This window comes from Ornithodoros turicata, chromosome 1 (genome assembly GCF_037126465.1).
Source record: "Ornithodoros turicata isolate Travis chromosome 1, ASM3712646v1, whole genome shotgun sequence".
In the NCBI taxonomy this organism is placed as follows: domain Eukaryota; kingdom Metazoa; phylum Arthropoda; class Arachnida; order Ixodida; family Argasidae; genus Ornithodoros; species Ornithodoros turicata.
In genome coordinates this window covers 208275409-208295830 of record NC_088201.1, presented here as the reverse complement: position 1 = coordinate 208295830, position 20422 = coordinate 208275409, and the positions used below count along the sequence as shown (strand labels likewise).

Below are 20422 nucleotides of genomic sequence, written 5' to 3'. Positions count from 1 at the left end.
TACGATGACAAAAAAAAAGAAGAAGAAACTCACTATCTTCGCTGCCCATAGCGAGCCTGTTGTCCGTCACAGCAACGGGTGTTGCAAATCTGGAAGGGAATATGACCTGCACTGACTGACCCGCACGCACTCTGTCCGACTGAAGTCAGACCAATTCTAACAGCAGAGCAGTTGGCCCCAGAGCAGCTCTGTTCACACTACACATATGAATCATGAGTACGAAGAAAGTCGGGCATTTGAGCGACTGAGCCACAGAACAGGGCTCGCGATATTGCGGAAAATGACGTAAATGAGCACAGTTGGCCATGTTATCAAGTGGTTAAAAGTGAAAAAAAAAAAGATAGTGTTCTACTTACGTGTCAAAACCGTTACCGATGCGCATTGTCCCCGTGTGATTGTCTTCGTCGGTTTCATTGACCCCAAAGAATGTGCAGTTTCGAGTCTGGCTGTTAGTCGTTTCGAACAGATAGAAGATGTCGTTCTTCAGTGCCTTTACCATCTGTTCGAGAGTGCACATTTTAATCACGTTGTTCGCAGTTTCCGAAAAGCTCTTGAGAAAGAATGAACATTAAAGCTTAAAACAAACATTTCGAGGGGGCGAAAACAACAACAACAACAATAACTGAAGGATGATATGTCATGGGATGTTTCCCCGTGGTAGCCACAGGACCCTACCCCACTTGACACATTGCTCAACTGCACACATTTTTCCTGTGACTTGAAACAAAAAAACATCTCACATTATTTTTTGATTCAGAGCCTCAAAGTGGGACAGGAAAAATAACTACGAAGCCCCAAATCCTGCCAGTTATGGCGGTATGGTATGGTCCCAAATTTGGAACTTCGTGCAACTAGGGCTCCATATATTGCGCAAAAGTACCTTCCTCTGCAACTCTATGCTTACTCATGAGACACTTCCATATGACTGTTTGACTACCTGCTAAGTGCCAAGTGCTATGACTACCTTTGTTTTCGCTACGTTCCCATTGCAAGTTGGCGCCCTCCTACAATTGCCAGTTTCACAGAACGGTACTAACCTGATAGGGGAGCTGGAATTATACGAGGCACACGGAGAAACTTACTATCATGGTTTACGACTGCTTTTCCTCTCGGTCAGCGTAACTTATCGCCGCTAAGTTACGCCGAGATTAGTGTCCCATTGCTAGGCTACGCAGCTGCGCTGAAACCAAGATGGCGGCCTCGCTCTCCGGCGTGGCTCCGTGTCGCTACTCTGATCCCTATTTAGTGACTCTACGGTCGCGTTGCTCCCATGTCGTAGCAGATGATTCACCCTAGCCTGTAAACGTGCTTTTTCACTCCAACGGTTCGCTAATAGTTGTGCCGCTGTCCAATCAGCACATTCTATTCAGTAGAGGACACTCCCTCTTCTCATTGGCGCTCCGCGAAACAGTTTGAGAGGAAACGGATTACTAAAACAAGTTATTTTACGAGGCAGTTCCCGAAGGTACTCCCGAAGGTGTTCACACTACGCGGTCACAAAAAAAAAATATATGAAATGACGTGCCTCTCATGCTCCTTAAACGGGCGCTAAAATGAAAAAAAAAAAAAAAAAAAAGGAAACAGAACTTGTTCTCAAATGCCTCCGTTCTCGAATGCAAAAAAAAAAAAAAAATCGAATGCGTTCTCTGTGTTTCAGTTAGTAAGGTGCAAGCAAAATTAGTTCACACAGCACTACCGTTTGGAAGAAAAACACAATGAAGAAAGAGCCGTCTTTGCCGGAAACCAATAGGATCCTCAGGAAACAAAGGTTGCCAGCATCCAATGAGACAGCAGGAGAAGCACGCGCATGTGCGCATGTCCTGCGCGTGTGGACTTGGAACGTGGCCGGTCGTATATGCGTGGCATGATGCGATGCTGAATTTTTCGGTACCGACTTGATGAATTGTAGCTCAGAACAGTTATCAGAAATGTTCCACTGACAGCAATTATCTTAACGTCCTTCGGACAGCAGCATTAGTCCGCTTCGTTAGTCGCACTATTTTTTGCCGGAACTGCTACATGACGTGGCACGTGCATCATGGACTAAAAACACCGGATGCACGAGCTACAACGACGTTCACTGCTTAGTGCCGAAGCAAGGAAGTGTATTTCTTATCGTATAGCTCCGTAACGGAATCAAAGTTTTCAATTACGACAACAACTGCGAAATTACATAGCCTGTGACGTAATTTGAGGTGACCTTTTTTTTTGCATTTTAGTGACCCTTTAAGCCCGGTGGAAACCACAATTTTCGTTTTCCTTCTCACCTCCTCCTCAAGAGACGCGACAGTGCGAGGGGCGACGCTCCATTGGTCTCCGCAAACGATTTTTCGCGATAATCGGACACTTTATCCGCACCACCCTGCCGCACGCGTCTTGACAAGAAAGGAATAATAATAATAATAATAATCAATCCCTCATAAATCGTGGAAGACGAACGACTTCTTGCGCATTATCCACAATCGGCACGTCACGTACCTACGACGAAACCGTGATGACTAAGCTTTACAGGTATAACATCTTACCCCCCAGGCGACTTGGTCCTTTGCCTCGGGGTCACACTTTGGCGCAACGGCACCGTCCGCAACAGCATAGAGTCCAAGGGAGAACACGGCGACTAGAAAGTACATCTTTCCGCTTTGCGTATCATGGGATGATCTCCGAAATGGTATTACGGTTATGCGTGCATTGGATGGTATTAATCATCAGTAATTATCCGGAAAACATGTGCGAAGTGTTAATTGTTTCAAGAAGCAACCAACGGCTTCCTGTCTTCACCGAACACATCCGGTTACCTGTTTTCTTCTTCTTCTTCTTCTTCTTCTTTTAATGATATGCATGCTTCTCTTGTGGCTGTGGCTCTGCAATGCCCCTCTGACGTTCCAGCGAATGATGGACGTGTTTCTTCACTCCTTTCGGTGGACGTTTTGTCTCTGTTATCTTGTCGATGTCGTGGTCTTCTCCGAAAGCATAGACGAGTATATTCAGCGTCTATGGGCTGTACTGGAATGCTTTCGTGAAGCCGGGCTCTAACTGAACGCAAAAAAATAATAATAATAATGCACATTTGCTGGACAACAGATCGAAATATTAGGTCACCTTGTTGACAAAGAAGGCATCCACCAAGATTTCTGCCGTCCAACAATTCCCCCGCCCTGGGAATCGGAAGAGTCTAGGGTCATTTTTGGGGGCTCTGTTCGTACTTTAGGCGCTTCATCAAGGGATTCGCCCACATTGCTGAGCCCCTCCAGCGCCTGTTAAAGAAAGACACTGCCTTCGTGTGGAGTTCGGACCAAGAAGACGCGTTTTTATCCCTCAAGGCCTTGCTTAGCTCTCCACCAGTTCTTGGCCACTTTGTGGAAGGTGCGGCCACTGAACTCCATACTGATTCTAGTGGACATGGCATTGGGGCCGTTCTAATTCAATCCGTGAATGGCCAAGAGCGAGTAATCGCGTACGCAGGCCGTACGCTGATTGCGAACGCAATTACACCATCACTGAAAAAGAATGCTTGGCAGTGGTTTATGCATTGGGAAAGTTTCGTCCCTACATCTACGGCCGCCCGTTTCGCGTCATCACGGATCATCATGCATTGTGTTGGTTGACCAACATGAAAACCCCCACCGGTCGGCTTGGCCGATGGGCATTAAAGCTGCAAGAGTACCATCTCACTATCCACTACAAGTCGGGAAAGACGCGCTTGGACGCTGACAGCTTGTTAAGGTACCCGCGGCACCGGTCCCGGCGGGCCCATCGCCCGCTCTCGGAGCGCTCGAATTTTCTGATATTGGACACCAGCAACGCCAACATCCTGCACTTGTTGACATTTTCAACGAGCTGTCCTCGAATGCCGTCCCGGTCTCGCGGAAAGCCAAACTGTTTACCCCGCGTGGTGGCATCCTATACAGGCAGAATTTTCAACCGCATGGGGAACAGTGGTTGCTGGTCACTCCTCGTTCACTTCAGCGGGAAGTTATTGCCGCCTGCTACGACGACCCCACTTGTGGTCACCTTGGGCTTTTTAAAGGGACTATGAAACGATTTTTTTCTTCGTTTCGTTCCAAAGAAGACATTTTTCTGAGTCTAGAACCGAAATTTTACTTTCGTCGCGCGAGCGGATTTCTCGGGAGCGAATTTAAACGGAGCGGCGAAGGGAGGACAGCTGGCGCCGCGCCGTGACGAGCTGCCGAGCGGAGACACAACGGGTAACTTGACGCGACCACGGCCGGCTCAGCAACACGTCATCGTGACGTGTTGCCGAGCCGAGGAATCCCGCCAGGAGCATGCGCCGTAGTATCCCGCGTATGCGTTCATCGGGAGTGGAAATCTCCATGAGAGCAGCTTTCGCGCGATCGGCAGATTTCGGCAGTGGCGGCAGCCACAGCGCGAGCTCGCGGCATTACTTGCCATTGTGCAACACCGGTGACGTAACGGGGAACCGAAGAGCGGTCCGTACAGTTACACCATCGGCAGGGAAATATGCGCGGGAGAGGAGGAACGCGGAAGAGACATTTCCAGCGCGCGCTCCTCGCAGAGTGGAGCGATTTCGTCCGGAAAAATTTGTGGCATATTAGTTTCTCTGCGGGAAGAACAGTTTCCATCGAAAAAAAGTATGGGGGTTCGGGAAATTTCATAGTCCCTTTAAGACTTGCAGCCGCCTTCGCAACCGTTTCTTTTGGCGGGGAATGTATCGTTCGGCCTCCAAATACGTCAGATCCTGCGTTCCGTGCCAGAAAAAGAAGCCACCGACCACTTCTCCTGCCGGTCTACTGCGCCCAATTCCACTCCCAGAAGCGCCGTTCCAACGTATCGGCATCTACATGCTTTTCCCTTCTCTGTTGTCATCAGCCGGGAACAGATGAGTGGTGGCGTCTGTTGACTACCTCAGGCGTTATGCGGAGACACGAGCTACAGCCTCCGGAACGGCAGCCGATGTCGCGTCCTTTCTGCGCGAGCGTATCATCCTGCGGCATGGTGCGCCCCAAACCATGATAAGTGACCGGGGCGCAGCGTTCTTTTCGAAAACTGTCCGAAATGTACTTCGACTCAGCAACGTGTTCCACAGCACTACCACGCAGTACAAGCAAATGGTCTGACCGAACGTCTCAATCGCGCACTCGCCGAAATGATGTCTATATGTACGTCACGGCGGACCATAAAAATTGGGACGTCGTTCTACCGTATATCACCTACGCTTATAATACCGCTTGTCTTGCCACAACGGGGTTTTCCCCTTACTTCCTGCTCTATGGCCGTGAATCGTCGTCTCTACTGAACTGCCTTCTGCCTCGATCTGGTGACGACCATCTGGATCCGTTGTCCGCGGCTCTTTGCAACGCCGAAGACGCGCGTCAGCTGGCGCGGCTTCGCACCTTAGAAGCCCAACAACACCAATCTACTCGTTATAGTGCCTCGCAGCGACCAGTTTCCTACGCTCCCGGTGATATGGTCTGGCTCTGGACACCTACTCGTCGTGTTGGACGCTCATACACAGGCCCTCATAAAGTTGTCCGCCGTATCTCCGATGTAAACTACCAAGTCGAGCTTTGCGTTTCTCCTGTCGACCGCAGAAAGCCTGCGGTGCCATCATCCATGAGGTGCATCAGCCATGAGGACATGGCCTTCCACCGGAGGGGAGTAACGACGTGGTAGACTAAGCGTGGGAAACGCGCGGGAAAACGTTAGGTGTCCTCGAGCTCCCTAACAATATTTACAGCGCATTGGGGATGAATAAAAGCTTCTCTTCCGTTGATAAGAAGAGATCGCGCTCACGTATCTCGGCGGTTGTTCCCCTTCGGCTCCTGGAAACACTTTATCGTGAGTTCTCCGGCCGGTTCTTTGCCACTGCAACACGCACCGATCCGTCGTATGCACCTCGCCGGTTCCCGAAAATTCCCTGATGTTCCGGAATGTCGTTTTAAGAATCGTCGAATGTCGCCCGGAAGGGCCGTTTACTTGAGCTCGCCGGTCGCTACGTCCATGGTTCGTCCCTTCGATTGTGGTTCGTTGACATATCTTTTTCCGTACGTAGGCTTCCTAGGACGGCCCATAATATTGCTATTCACATACGCACACACGCAACACTGTTGTGAATCTAGGAAACACTCGTTAAAGTTCCACTCTGGGACTCCGACAACAGCGTTTGCCTCATTTACTCCACGAAAAGAAGGTGTCCTCAGGGATGCTATATGCGAAATTTCAATCCTATTTACGAACGGTGTGCAGTTCCTGTCAATTCTTGAAGATCTGCTGAGCCATCCGCAAGTTTCGATGACGCGAATAGCGGGTGACGTAATCGTAAGCCTACAAATTGCAATGATGGCATGTTCTGGAGAGGGCAGTCGTCTGCTAGCAACGACACCGGCGTCCGGGGAGGGTCACATGGTGGAGAAGTCACGTGACGCTGATCGAAAGTGGGGAAAAGGGGTGAGATGTCTTCTCCCTCTTTGTGTTCACTCGGAGGTCGGAACGGTCGGATTATATGTCACGTGTGACTCCGCTAACGGATTGCAGAAATTGAAGACGCGAAGGGCAACAACGTTGCCAGATGAGAGCCGGGTGCTCCGTTGTAGCCTATCATGACGTCACAGTTCTAAAAAAAATACTTGTCTCTACCTATCCCGTCACGTGGAGCCAAAATAACTTGCAGGTATGTCACATGAGACGAGAACATTTCACTAACATAACTTCTTTCTGCTTCTAATGCAGATTCTGATAGATTCTGAAGACGCGAGATTTCCTCCGTAGTGGCACTTCAACTTTGAATCCCCTGACATACGCCGCTCGGTATGAACTCAATTGCATCGCGTTTCTAACACTAAAAAGAAAAAGAACACTAAAAACAAGCAAAGACGTCCGTTCTCGTCGGAGTTATTTTATTCTTATTTTATTTATTATCTTTATTATTATTATTATTATCTTATTATTATATGTATTATTATTTTATTCTAAAACAACCTAAACCAGTGAAAAAACTAACATACAGTGACAGAGAGAGGGAAAAGTCTTCATTCTTAGAAAGACCGGGAGCTCTCTCGCCTTCGAGGCCCCCCACCACACGGCTGTCACGCTCTGCGTGTCCTCAGGGCGCATATACTGAACCCCACGGGTGGAAACACTTCATGAAACAGTAGCGCAACCCGCAGAATACCGCCTCTGCCGCTGCAACCGCGGGCGACGAGGAGCCGGCACGCGCGCCAGCGTTAACTCTTGACACGCCCTGACATCGCCAACGTCGCAGTCAACGTCACTCTCCGCAATAGGCCTCTCCCTGTTTGTAAACAAATGACGTCATAGTTTTCGACAGCGCCACCAATTTAGTAAAGTTGAACTACGCTCGGCGCTATGGTCGAACAAGGTCGCGCCCGAAAGTCACGGTCATAAGGGGATTGCGATGATCCCTGAAAGGGACGCGACCTTCGGACCTACTTTCCTTTCAGTTGGAGGCAGCGAACAAATGCCCTTTCGTGGAACCCAGCTATCCACTTCCGATTTGTTTAGGTTTCAGTCTGTCTACCAACGTCATGATGACGTTTCTCGTGTAGAGGTCTATTACCAGTCTGCATCTCGCGCCTTTTTCCCGGTTCATCTCGCACCACGAGAAAGAGAGAGAGAGAAAAAAAAACACCTGGGGGGGGGGGGGGGCAGCGCGCGCTGGGTTTTCGGCGATGCGACGTACGTACAGGGTAGGATAATCAGGTAATTGAAATCGTACTAGGGAGTGAGCACGTGCACTTCATGGTTACATTTATATATTTTTTTCTTTATTTGACATTCGAGCTCCTTTCTGTTTCGGAAGAAGGAAGTTCTTCTGAACGCGATTCGTTCACGAAGGTCAGGCAGTTCTCGGAGAACTTGCTGTATGTCCCGGTTTCTTTCGCCGGTCTTCCGGTCGGAAGGACTCCCGGTTCTTCGCAACCCTGTTCCGAGTCCCGTTTCTTCTTTGCTTCCCCTTCGAAGACTTTCCAGCAACACTGATCAAAGGTATGCTCTTGGACAGAACTCCGGGCGACCCAGAGGAGGATTTCTGCGATATGACCAGGAAGAATGAAAACGAATTATGTAACATATCGTAATGAATGGCACTTTTTAAGACATAATTAAACGCCATGTAAATGCCGTGCCTACCGAAGTGTAAGTCGGCACATTTATTTACAGTCATGCCTAGCTTATCCTTAACACGGTTACCGCCGAATTCATGGACGAGCCTCGACTCCAACAAGTGGAGGAAAGCACCGCTCCTCCACTCAAAGAGACCATGCGTTTCATGAACCCGTTGCGGGGATTCCTCCGCCAAGGCTGTCCTCGAGAAAGCGTTCTCGAATAAAGCTGTACTCTCGTCCCCAGCCGTGTTTCGGGACCCCTTGAAAATGCTAATTATCGTGCTTAAAACACACTTATGGTATGAAAAATAAGTATATTTTTTTACTTTATTTCGACGAACGTGCATTGCAAATACAAACACAAAGGACTGCAAGTGTTTGAAGAAGGGAGCAGCTGTTTCGAACAGGGAAACAGACAGATAGGTTTCCTTGTTTTCTGGTCCGGTAATTACATCTACAAGGGCAGCAGCTAGCATACTGGCATGGTCACCCCGTATCAAATAATATGAAAGATGGTGTCACTGCTTGTCCCTCTTCTATTATGTTACAGCATAGGCGCCGACTGCGGGGGGGGGGGGGGGGGGCTTTGCACCCCCGGAACATGAACTACGGGGGGGGGGGGGCGCCGCCTCCCCCGGGAAGTTCCGCTAAGAGATTGGCACCAACCTTTGGGGCTCGGCAGCCCGGGTCAAAAGAGCGAAGAGGCAACAACCCAAAAATGCATCTTGCAATTTGTAAAATATGTATCCGCCCACCATACTCATTATCACAGTAGAAGATGAGGCGAAGAAACACAGAGGATGACACAACACATAGCATGAATTTCGCCCAAAGCAATCAGATCAATGAAACGAAGCAGTCGAAAAGGTACCAGCAGCTGCCAGTGAGGTGTAACGGTAGGATCTTCGGAACGCATATTTGTTGGGAGCGGGTTCAACTCCCGCTGCTCCATTTCATTGACCATATTCATTATATTGCGCGCATTTCGGGTCAAACACCGAGGATTCAAATACATTTTGTTCTTTTTGCACTCAGTTTTCAAAGGCGTAATGCCTTCAGTTGTGCACATGTCTCTCTGTTTTTTTCTGTCCTTCCTTCCTCTTATTTCTATACCAGTTCTGCATACATCATAGGAACCGGCCAGAGTGTGTGATTCTTCAGCTTTAGTTTTGTGTTCTTCATTTTTCTCTTCCTTTTCTTTCCTTCTTTTTGTTTTCTTATTTTCTTTGCCTTTCACCTTTTTTTTTGGAATAACCAGCCGACATCCATCTGGTTTACATTTCCTTTCTTTTTTTTTTCTTAATAAACATATCCCCCCCCCCCCGCCAGAGTACTTACTTCGCGGTGCACCCTTGCCCCCTCCGGGAAAATGAAAACTCTCCGCCTCTGATATGTGGCGTGAATGACTGTTTGTTAGCGGATTGCTACGTTTACCCAACGCCTTGAGGGTAGTTATGAACAATCAAACAAACAAACAAAATTTTACAACAACGTCCCCAGCAAAGAATCGGGGAGACCATTCTTGGGAAGTCACTGCGAGCCAGTCGTACGAACTTTTATGGCCCTCATTCGCGCTCTGCCTAAACGGTGGAGCCTGTTATACCACCCAACAAACGGAATTCGCACTATTGAAACAATAACTAAAAGATAAAAGAAAACATGACTATGACCTGGTGTGACACTATTGGGACATCTCCCAAATATACCCTAAAAAGGGGGGGAGGGATGCGACAGAACTCTCGCGACCGTTTGAGACGAAAGATGCACGCTTTACCGCTTTGTCTTCGACTGCAAAAAGAAAAAAAAAGTCATGAATGAAACATTTGTTGAGCCGTTTCGGTGATAGCTGGAGTGGGTATTTGGGCGATAGCAGGGGTTGGGCAAGCTTCATACAGTATAAAGATTACGGAGAAACAGAAATGTTGAGGAGGCAGATCAGATGTTTGTTTTTTTAGATGTCCAGTCAATGCACTGTTTCTTGTGTTGCGCCACTTTTCGCGTGACAACATCCTTCATACATACCTTCTTTGTGCTAAATAGCGGTACAGGAAGAAAATTTATTACACCTTGTCTTAGAAAGTGTGTTTGCGAGAAGGTGTGAATTTTTTTCCACAACGCGGCACACTGTCGTTTCTGGCACATTCACAGTGCCTCCCGTGGCAGTTCGAAAGGTCCTAACGCCATAAAACCACATGTCGACGGGCAGCTCTAGCAATGCAGGTAGCGGCAGCCCACGATTGCACACACTTTCCTCCAGCGGCAATGTATCCAAAAGGCTTCATACAGTTGTCTTCATGAAGCTGTACCGTATATACAATATGAGGAACTCGTGATCATCAAAATGTTCAAAAGGAGTTTGACGGCCCCTTATTGAACGTTGTCGCCCAGTGGTGTTGTTGTCAGCACCCAGTTAAAGGCCATCGTGGCACAAGACGTAGTCGATGGCCGCAGCGAACGACCTGCCTTCCGCCATGACACCAGCCAAACTCGAGTTGAGGAGCGCTCTCGAGGGTAGCATCGATGCTACCTCGAGATTTTCGAGGAATGCACGGAGTAATTCCTCCACTCGAGGAGCGTTTCGAGTCGAGGCTCGTTCATGAATTCGGTGGCTAATCTTCACAGCGCATGATAACAAATAGAAAAAAAAGAGTAGGTGATGAGTTCGTGACAAACTGCGTGATAGGGAACTTGCAGTCAGTGTTTGTTTCTTTATTTGTTTTTTATCCGGTTTTCTCGATTTCGTTATCTGTATCCGCACGTGGCACACAGGACAGAATGTTCCATTGCCAGTGTCCTTCTGATTTTCTTATACCATGGGTTCTCAGCTGGTGGCGAATCCCCCCCACCCCCTGCGGAAGGGGATTTAAGCGAAGTTTAGACACGTATTGTAATAAGGTTCTCACCGTCGGCTTGTTCCGAAGCGAACACACCGCAGGTACAGTTGTCGGTGTACAGTACAGGATAGGCACCTATAACAAAGAACGTACGAGTACCGCATAGCTCAATGAACTGTTTCCTGGCGTGGCTCACACACGATGCTAAAAAACAGAAAAGAAAAACGAAACTCACCATCTTCGGTGTTTATGGTAAACATGTTGCCCTCCGCCACAACGGTTGTTGTTGTAACTCTGGAAGGCAATACGACCTACACTGACTAAGCCGCACTGACTCTACTGACTCTGTCTGACCGAAGTCAGACCGAGCAGAGCTGTTGCTCTCATAACGGCTCTGTTCACACTATAGTTATGAACCATGAGTACGAAAAGAGCCATGCATTTGAGCAACTAAAGCCTCAAAACAGGGCACCAACTATGCATCTTTGACCATGTCGTCAAGTGATTAAAATTGAAAAAAGAAATATGGTGTTCCACTTACTTCTCTCCTCCGCTACCGATGAACAATGTCCCCGTGTGATTCTTTTCGTCGGTTTGATTGACCTTCAAGTATGTACAGTTTGGTGTCTGGCTGTTAGTTGTTTCGAACACATAGAAGAAGTCCTTCGCCATTGCCTTTACCAGCTGTTCGAGAGTGCACATTTTAATAACGCATCTTCAGAAAGAATGAATATTAAAACTTAAAACTAACATTTCGAGGGGCGAAAACAACAACAACAATAAATGAAGGGGAAGTGATGATGACATGGGATGTTGCACGGCGTGGTAGCCACCAGTGTTGCGGATTTGAATCCACGGATTTGTTTTAAATCCGGATTTAAATCCACCGGAGGGCTGGCGGATTTGATTTGCGATTTGATTTGCGCAAAAAAATATGGGTAGGATTTGGATTTGGATTGAATCGCATTTTCCACTAATGATTTGGATTCAATCGCATATTCCAGGTATGATTTGGATTTGGATTCAATCGCATTTTTCACGAATGATTTGGATTTGGATTGAATCGCCCCTTTTTCAGCGGATTTGCGTGTGGATTTCGCCAAGCTCCCTCACAAGATGCATGTATTTGAAATTGAGCGAAGCGCAGTTTCGCATTCTACACGAATTGATGTGACCTAGTCTGAAATCTGCACACGCACTAGCCGCGTCCTCCCTCCAGAGCGACAGGAGTAGCCGTTTTGTTTCATTCACTTCCCCTCACCGCACCGAGGGAACACCAGGTGCAGTTCTTTGAACGCAGTTAACGTTATTCCGTCAATTGGACGACACCTTTCCCGTGGACCTCTAGCTGAGTCTTCAAGCACGACCCGTTTCAAGCTGGCCAAATCATGTCGCGAAATTCTTTGTGTTCGCCATCATATGGAACGCATATAGGTACACGCATTCACGTCAAAACAAAGTAAAAACGAACAATAAATATATCACATCCTATAGTTTCGTGATTTCGGGAAGGCAAGCCTTTCCTACTCCCACGGACAATCATGGCAAGATGTGCCAGTCTTCCTCGCATACCCTTTCTTTTTCCTTGATTACAATGGTCTGTACTGCGCGAGGAAAATTTTTACAAAGCCCCGAAACGTCAGCATTAAAATAGACCCATGGGCTACATGTTTAGTATAAGTATTCGTAACATGTCCCACGATTTATTAACGATTCAATTAGTTGTGACTCCCAGGGTATAGTAACCAACGACCTGTGGTCTTTCGAGTACTGATGGTAGAAATCGACGCAAGCGTGTGCTTTGGGGCGTAGCTGAGCCTAGGCCCCCGATAGGAATTCCTTCACTCAGGCGTGTTCGCCCGGTGCTAAATGACGAGGAGGTTCCTGATCCAAAATCTGCTTTTGATAAGGTGTACCATACCTACCAACTCCACAATGTTCATGCCCCGTGCAGCCCGAGTCAACAACAACACAATACGTGATGATGGAGAAGGGGGTTGTGCACCGCCCCTCCCAGAGTGAGCCAGTCATCTACGATTCAATACACTTTTATCAGTATCACTTTTTCTATTTTGTGTAACACAAAAATTTAAGGGCACTTAACGAATTACGTGTTGGCAATGCAACAGAAAGTGCGGCTGATTTTCGATGAAGTTTTACTATTTTTGTTTTGGGTGCCTTCAATTCAACTCCCATCATTCATTCATTTTATGTATTTTCGTTGGGCTTCCCTTTGCGCCCCTCTTCCACTGGCATTGCCCAATTCCGCGCGGCGGAGTGGCCAGCTGTCGGCTACGCGCCGGCGAGGAGAGCCGTCTGAACTAACGGGGAATTAAATGACGGAGGACGAGTTTTTTTCGTGAGGAGGAATCTAATGCTATCACACTGCAGGCCGACGCAGCTGTGGGCTTGGGCAATGCTCGGGACTGCCTAGCTCTGGGGGAAGTACTCATGCCCTCCAAAACGCGGCCGGTGTTAGCTTCCAGCTAATCGTAAGGCGGCTGGTCGCGCGTGAAATACAACATCCACATTCAACGATCCCAACGATCCGAAATGGCTGCGCGTCTTCAACCTTTAAGAGGGAGCACGCTCGGCATGCCCGTTGCCCGCACGGGGCGTGCGAACGCTAAAGGTGACACAGTGAGGTCGCCTTCTGTCCTACTCTTGGGTAGTTCCCTTTTAGATCTACAAGCGTGGGAAATTGAAAATTTTTAATTTCCATGAAAAAAGTATATGTTAGATAGCATCTCGACTGATGGCAAATGCGACAATTTCGAGCTCCATCCGATGAACCGTTTCCGATATGGAGAGGCGAAAAGGTTCGAATTTTTTCCCAACTTTGACCTCATAGCAATGCGCTTCTTGTTTTACCACATCCTTCAAATTTGGCTGATAAAAACTATGGGTTCAAGACAGCATGCGGAAAAGGTCCCGTGACTCCTACTTTAAAGGGGCGCTACGAAAAAATTCCCGAACACAGCACTTCCGGCAAAAAATGTACGATTTCGAACTTTTATTGTTCATCAGCGGGTACGCGCATTCCCTTGAAGGTAGACTCATTAGAACCGCTAACTCATTCTCTATCGAATGGTATAGATATCATTTATATAGCTCCTGTGAAAGAGCGAGCAGACGGCTGTAAGTAGAAGCAACTCGCCAAATTGCTCCCCCCCAATCGCCCCCCAAAACGTCAGTTTATACATTGATTTTCCCTCTCCCCCCTCCCCCACTACGCGCTCCGACAAAGAAACCCCCCCAAACCAAGCGTCTGGATCCGCCCCTGACACAAGCTGATAAGTGGTGACTGATAGTCTGGTACACGCCGAGCAGGCGTAACCGAAAATGTCTTTCTAAACCCAAAAATTTATGTCCTAAAATATGAATAAAATTTCGACCAGCGGATTGATAGGTTGGCCCTTTATATCCTCGTCAATCAGACGAAATTTATTGCTCTTTGTGTCACGTCATGCTGTTATTTAAGCGTTGTTTAGTGAATACGTGCAGTATTAGTAATTTGTAGACACGGTTATAGGTCTAGTAATGCTACTGCACGAATTTTGGCTCCCGGATTTGTCAAAAGATTCGATAAATCCGGATTTAAAAGCGGATTTGATTTAGGTCCGGAAAAACAAATCCAGATTTAAAAGGATTTGATTTAACGTGTCAAAATTAAATCCGGACTTGATTTGGATTTGATTTACTACCTTCAGAAAAAACGCGGATTTGATTTAAATCCGATTTGAGCCGCCAAATCCGCAACACTGGTAGCCACAGAACCATACTCCTCTTCGCAGAGGTTAATATGAGAGGATGAAGTATGGTGAACGCGAAGTGACGGCAGGTCGGAGTTCTTCATGCTCCTTTGCTGAAAGGGCACTCCTTGCGCCAGTACGGTCAAATGAAATCAAGGGGCACTAAAATGCAAACACTACTTGTTCTCAATTGAAAGTCCGTGTTTCAATTAGTATGGTGCAAGCACAATTGAACCCCTGTATGCAATAACAGGATAAGTCGAAATATCTCCTTTTTAGTATTTTTGCTGCAATGACATCTACATACCAGTTTGTACCTGTCAAAGACAATTTAGGAACGTATTGCAATTTTTCGACTCGTAAAAGGAGGGTAAGAAACGGGAAATGCATGTGTGTCAACGGGACGGACAGCGAGATCAGGCCCTTTTTCTATACACGCTTACAAATGGCGTAGCTTAAATTTTGCCGCGATGCGCAATTGAACTTTGACTTCCACTCGAAAAACATGTTCTTGTGTGTATGCGTGAGCAAACAATGTAAGAGTGAAAGGAGGGTGAGTGAGAGTGAGTGGCTGGTTTGTCGTCCCTTCAGATGACGCACCCCGAAAGTCGCTGGTGAGGCGTGTTAGCTTAGCTCAATTGGTAGAGCCCTGGACTAGTAATCCAGAAGATGTGGGTTCGATCCCTACAGCTGGCTAACCTTTTCAGTGACTTTCATCTTTCATGTTCTTCCTACGTCACGTGGCCGCGTCAGCAGTGCTACTGAGCGTCTAAATCTGAAAAATATGTGCGCTATGCTAATAAGTCATATTTTGCTGGCCATACAGAACATTATTTTCAATACAGTCAAACTCCTTTACAACGAAACTCAGGGGACTGCAAAAAAAATTCGCAGTAAAGGTATTTTCGTTAAAAAGGATGTCCATTATTGGACCTATAGGGCTCCAGCGGGACAGCAAAAAAATTTGCTGTAGTGGTATTTTCGCTAAAAATGTGTTCGCTATAAAGGAGTTTGACTGCATTGTGCTCCTTTAGCGGCACGATAATCACGATCAAGGCTGCACCACTGCACAAAGGTAATTTCGCCCATGCTGGCGTCAGGTATGAAAGCCCTACTCGTGAAAACTATTTTTTCCTGCACGAAAAACCTGTGCGTGCGGTGTTTTATGGAAAAATTGAGTATGTCGTACTGCTGTGTTTTGTTCAATTTCTGCTAAGTCACACACCCAGAAACGATGCTAACGGAACACGCATGTAGAGTATACACATACAAACATGTTACACGCTTTGCATTTGCGTTATTCGAAGAAACTGATCAGCAGTGACTTCACCAAATATTCACTTGCAGTTTTCTCGGTTTGGGATTTTTCGACGTATCCCCTTATTGCATACGGAGGCTCAATTACTTCACGCAGCGCTACCGTTTAAGGCCAGTTCCCACATATAGCGCTTTGCTACATAGCACTAGAAAATTGCGCTATATTTTCCTCCTCGCATTGCTACGAACCGCTATAAAACAGCTCTTGTCGAAGTAGGGCCCCGTTCAACTTTTCTAGCGCTATATTGAGCGGTGAGTCTGCGTTGGCCAATTGTGAGCTTCTTTCAGCCGTGATGTCGCGGAAGCTGGGGTTTGTTTTCCTTCCGATCACTCGAAGCGGGAAGGCGACGGCGACGTGAAAATGGCCACGAGTTTCCTCTGGCCGTGCATCTGCCAATTCATGGCTGTTTGGTTACTATAGTTCGGTATCGCGATCACAACATCGAAGGTGTCATCCGCGTTCGTGCAACGGATATCCGGCGCGGATCACGGAGGTACCGGTGCATCACGTCGCAACGAGATATCCCGACTGCAGCAGGATAGCGCTCTGTGCTCAGTAGTATGTGAGAACGGCAACCGGAAAAACAGCGCCAGATTTTCAGCGCTATTTTCTAGCGCTATAAAGCGAAGCGCTGTATGTGGGAACTGGCCTTTGGAAGAAACACGTAATGAAAATAGAGCCGTCTTTCGCGTCAACCGGTGGGTCCCCGGGGAAGCGAAGCTTGGCGGCATCCAATGATACAGCAGGAGAAGCGCGCGCATGTGTGTCGTGTGCGTGTGGATTCGGAACGGGGCCTATCATAGTCTTCCGTAGATGCACGGCATGATGTACAGCTCGTATAAGCTCGCGACACGGCTGTCTGAAATCAGCACACCATTGTTTATCCCATCTCAAACCTCTAGGTGTTGTAAGATAATTTATTTTGAGTTTAAAAAAAAACACGTGCACCATGTGGTCCACCAAAAAATACAATATCGACACAATACTTTGAAGCGCAACGATGGTAGCGTGGGTCGCGGAACTACTGACAGGCGATTTCAGACAACCTGTGACGCGAGCAGTACATTACTGCATTTTTCAATACCGATTTACTGAATTGTAGCCCACAACAGTTATCACAAATGTTCCACTTACAGCAATTATCTTAAAGGGACCATGAAAGGATATTTGACAAGCCCACGATCATTTTTAATTTATTTCCCTGTACTAAAGCATTCACTCTGTGAAATATGAAGTTGAAAATGGTTCAAATAGCGAAGATATTCTATATTAATCACGGGCGTGAACGGCAGCTGCTACGGCACGCTTCCGAGGCGAACTGGTCGTGACACCATACACAGAACATGTTGCCGATTCGTGGACGGGCTTTTGCGAGCAAACTGCAAAATTTGCAAACAAGCTCACGTACTTCGCCATGAAATATGTTTTAATTTGACCTGGAGACAAGATTGTATCTAACCGTTGACACAAGAATCCTACCAGAAATGTAATATAGCCGTTGACTGTCAGCATGGTTACCGCGGCATGGTTTCCTCTTTGAACTCCTTCTTCGTCAGAACACACCTCGGTCGGGGACATTTTACGAGCTGCTGAGTACCGAACGAACCATGGACGCTGTGTGTGTCTTATAATCTCTTCCTCCGTTGCTGATATTTTGCCTTTCGCCATATTTCAAGTGATTTGGACGGCAGATATACGACGTCGTCGTTGTCCAAACCGAAACCATGCACCCACATCATCCCGCTGGGTGTATCCTCCTCGTCGTTCACAGTTGGCTGAGAGAATTGGATGTCGATGACGTAAGCCTGCTTCAAAATCATATAGCCAGTGATCACGCCATGCTATTTTTGTCTGATAACTGCGCCCCCGTTGTACTGAATGCGGTTAAAAGTCGATGTGTGTACGATCAAGAGGGATCATGAGAACGGTTTCCTGCAGAGCATTCGGAATTCGCCACAATCATTTCATGGTCCCTTTAATATCGTTTGGACAGCAACAGTAGTCCGCTTCGTCACTCGCATTCTTTTTCTCTTTTTCTTTTTTTTGCCGGAACTGCTCCATGGCGTGGCACGCGCAACATGAACTAAAAACACGGGCCTGCACGAGCTAAAGCGTCGTTCACTGCTTAGTGCCGAAGCAAGAATGAGTCCGATATAATTCTTATCGTATAGCTTCGTAACGGAATCAAAGTTTTCAATTATGACTACAATTGCGAAATTAACATCGCGTGTGACGGAATTTGAAGTGAACTTGGTTTTGCATTCCCTTTGAGCCCGATGGAAACCATAATTTTCGTTTTCCTTCTCTCCTCCTCCTCAAGCGACGCGACAGTGCGAGAGGCGACATCCCATTGGTCTCCGCAAACGATTTTTCGCAATAATCGGACACTTTATCCGCACCACCCTGCCGCACGCGTCTTGACAAGAAAGGGATAATAATAATAATAATGATCAGTCCCTCATCGATCGTGGAAGACGAACGACTTCTTGCGCATTATCCACAATCGGCACGTCACGTACCTACGACGAAACCGTGATGACTAAGCTTTACAGGAATAACGTCTTACCTCCCATGCCACTTGGTCCTTTGCCCCAACTGTACAGTTTGGCGAAATGGCACCGTCCGCAGCAGCATAGAGTCCAAGCGAGAACACGGCGACTAGAAAGTACATCTTGCCGCTTTGCGTATCATGGGATGATCTCCGAAATGGTATTACGGTTATGCATGCATTGGATGGTATTAATCATCAGTAATTATACGGAAAACATCTGTCAAGTGTTAGTTGTTCCAACAAGCAACCGACGGCTTCCTGTCTTCCTGGAACACATCCGGTTACATCTTTTTACTTTCTTCTCTCTTTTTTTTAATGACATGCATGTTTCTTCTGTGACAATGATAGTAGAACAGTCAAAGTTTCATGTCAGACACGCAAAGCGCTCCTTTGTTTCCTGACCTTTTAATTTCGATTCTAATCCATTTCCTTGCGAACTAAGCTCTCCATATTAACCAACCAACGTGAATGCGTACAATAACGCGTGTCATTGAATATTAAACGCAACACGATAATAATAACGCTAATGTTAAACGAAATAAGGATTAATCAAATTAAATTGTTTGACAATGCTATAAATGTCGCGTGAAGAACACGAATGTAGTGAACGAGGAAAACAAAAAAAAAGACAAAAATAGGGGGAGGAAGCGTTTCTGGGCACAAAGTCAACGTTGTTCACCCAGCACTGGCAAGAGACTGAGAGGTGAGTTGGACTGGACCCGGGGCTGCAGGAAGATATCTCGTGGAAGCTGTCCGTTTGAGTGCGTTTGACGCCGAAATAAATCATGTAAAAATACAACCTCAAAAAATAAAACTCTTAAAGATCAAATTTTCAAAATAAACTCTTCAAAATAATTCACGAGAAAATCCACACTGTCAAAATAAACTCCGAAAAATAAACTTGAACAAACGTTTCGAAATAAATCTTTTAAAATCCACCGTCCCTGATTGGTGGACAGCCGACGGCTCTACGTCCGCCGCGGAAAATAGTGCGCTCATCGCGCTTGAGTCTAGCATGGGTCAAGAACTGTGAATCAGGATTTATCTACACCGGAAGTAGATTGGTTGGGCAGATGGCGAATCTTATTGGTCGTGTATCCTGACCTGCTCTATCTCTGTCTCTCTGGCATAATAACATTCACGCCCACAACGCCGCCATATCCATCTCACCCCCCCCCTCCCTCAAGCCTGTTGTCCTCGTTCACAGCTCAGCTCTCAGCTGGTTCAAGGGTCAAGAGTGTGTGTCCTTATTCATACGCGGATCGTCCTAATCATTTTTACACTGGACATTTAGAAATCCAAAGTTGTTATTTGACTAAATTTACTTGATAACACCACAAACATGAGTGAGAAACATTAGAATAGCATGATCCGCCGAAAAGAACTTCGGGTCGGCCGTAAGCTATCATACGGAACATTACCTCGCTAAGCCTAACCATGATTTATTTTAGCAGCGTTTATACCGAGGGCGTGTATCTTTAGGCGGTTTATTTCAGAAAATGGATTTCGAAGGGCGGAACTTTACGCGTGGATTTTGAATTGTTTTGTTTAAAAAAATAATTACTTCGGCGTACAGCCTCCTGCACGACATTCATGACCAAGAGCACTGAGTGCTGACTGGTCAAACGCAAGCGTCGTCCGCGCCGCATGCATCCGAACAGCCTCTAGCGTGACGGCTATGTCACGTCGAGGCTGTGAGAAACCCGGGTTCGTATCCCGGTGCCGGCTCTGCTGTTTATGTGTTTTCCTGGGTTTTTCTCAAACGCTGTGAGACATATGTCGGCACACTTCCCTTAGAAGTCTGCTCAAGACGCACATTACCTCCAGGGCGTTAGTCGTGATGTAGCCCACCTGTATGAGGCCGA

General features: G+C 47.0%; 1 protein-coding gene and 1 non-coding gene across 3 annotated transcripts in view; both read left to right on the top strand.

The window, feature by feature from the left end:
* The window catches only part of LOC135379009 (mucin-12-like), a 546819-nt gene that overhangs the window by 305915 nt on the left and 220482 nt on the right, over nucleotides 1–20422 (top strand). The gene's annotated exons all lie outside the window — the stretch shown is intronic.
* Trnat-agu (transfer RNA threonine (anticodon AGU)) lies at nucleotides 15312–15384 on the top strand. The gene has a single exon. It is a non-coding gene; the product is annotated as a tRNA-Thr (tRNA).